Raw genomic sequence first — 2,007 nt, forward strand, 5'->3', positions numbered from 1 at the left:
AAACTGGCATTCTTACTTCCATTGTACTCTTATTTGAACTTAATACTTGACCATCCATCAACAGGTGTGTAAAAAGTTTGGTTGATATATGAAACATTCAGAATTCAAATCATATGAACCCAGTGAAAAGCCCTCGGGGAAAAAATGACTATATTAACATTGTGTAGTTGGCAACCAGGTAACAATTCGAATGAGACAGTGATATCCATTGGGATCTGATTTCTTAGAGAGCATTACCTGTTCCATCTTCTGTAACAAGAGCATGCACTTCGAGGAAACTCCAGTATCCTTCCCGATTTAACTCAAAAGCTTCTGTGTTAATAAACTTGGAGACACAGCCATCTTTCCCTAGCTGAAAAGAACAATAAAAGAAAAGTTAAATTTTAAAAGAAGACTGTAAGAAATAGCTATAATAGGGAAAATGTGTAACCTCACTGAAGCAACTTCAAGAATATTGTATTACCCAAGTTTCAATTCTATAAAATAATCCATTGTACTTCTATAATTATATTTCCAGTTCATGTATTTATGGATTTACCTATAACTACCTTTGAATTTTTAATAAATATTAACTCTTACAATATTGTGTTTTAAAAATCTCTTCATGGTGACATTATTTTGTCAATATACAAGAAAATAAACACATCCATCACTAGTCACATGTATTCACACATGATAGATCTTTTAGGAAATTCCTCCTTTGTCAGTTTGGAAAAGTTGACTCTTCTCTTTAGTGGTTAAGAACCCTGACTGATAGGGTTCCCATCTGGAGCTCCTATATACACTTATTTCCAGTGAGGATAGATTGAGAGGAAAATAATTATACATCTAACACTCTCGAATACACAGAAACATCATCATATCTCCTTGACTAAATCCACAAAGTAAAAAACAAAGACAGGACATATGTTCCCAGAAAATTGATAAGGTGTAGATTTTGATATGAAACCAAATCCATTTTTAATTAAGAATTGAAATTTACTACTCAGTTTCTGATACTATAATTTGCTTTTTGTCAGTCAATAGAAAATGAAAATTAGCATGACATAAGAGGAATATAAAATTTACAATTAGGAATAGAAATATAGAATAAACGTATGTATTTTTAACTGTAAAAAGGGAAACAAGAAGAAAGGAAGGTAAATGGAAGGTGAGGATAAAAGGTTAATGCAAACTTATTTATAATTTTGCAGATATACCTCTTACCTGAATGGTAAAATTTTTACAGAGTGAACTGATAGGACGACCACATGAATGATAAGCAGTAGATTCTCTGCACACACTAAGTTGGACCTTTCCGTCCACAGGTTCACCATAGGTATATCTAATGGAAGAATACAGCAACAATACAATTACAGAGGTCAAGGTCATTTTAAATCTGTATAAGGTTTTGAAACTTTTATTTAGTAGCTGAAACCAGCACTGTAACAACATTTAAATAGCTAGTTATCATAAATTTTATTTTCTAGAGGAAATCTAAAACAATGGTACTGACTAAAATTGAGTTGAATGCTTTAGGCCAAGATGTATTTTAAATAAAAAGGTTGAAATAGACATGTAGAAGTCATATATCTAAGTCACTAAAATACAATGTAAACAAAAAAACTAATAGTAAAGGGAAAAATACATCAGTCATTATTTCATTAAAAATAGTATTTTTTACATACTGAGCAATGGAGTATTAAAAAACAAAAAATAAAATAAAAATAACATTTTGCTTTTTAGTTTTTTGTTTTTAAACTGCTATAATGAGCATATTTTTATGGTTTTTTACTTTTAAAATGTAAATTATATTTGTTTATTTTTTATAAATGTCATTTTAAGACATGAGATTTTGGGATCATTTCCTTCTTTTGTTTGTTTTGTTTTGGAAAGGAAGAAGAAAATTGTTTATTATTATTTTTTTAAATTATGCTTTAAGTTCTGGGATACATGTGCAGAATGTGCAGGTTTGTTACATAGGTATACACGTGCCATGGTGGTTTGCTGCACCCATCAACCCGTCAT

The 2,007-nt window shown here is 30.2% G+C and overlaps 1 protein-coding gene across 1 annotated transcript in view; it reads right to left on the reverse strand.

The window, feature by feature from the left end:
• Positions 1-2,007, reverse strand: part of LOC105542041 (ovostatin homolog 1) — a 19,912-nt gene that overhangs the window by 2,734 nt on the left and 15,171 nt on the right. The window lies entirely within an intron of this gene.

The sequence above is a fragment of the Mandrillus leucophaeus genome, unplaced genomic scaffold, assembly GCF_000951045.1.
Source record: "Mandrillus leucophaeus isolate KB7577 unplaced genomic scaffold, Mleu.le_1.0 Scaffold249, whole genome shotgun sequence".
Classification (NCBI taxonomy): domain Eukaryota; kingdom Metazoa; phylum Chordata; class Mammalia; order Primates; family Cercopithecidae; genus Mandrillus; species Mandrillus leucophaeus.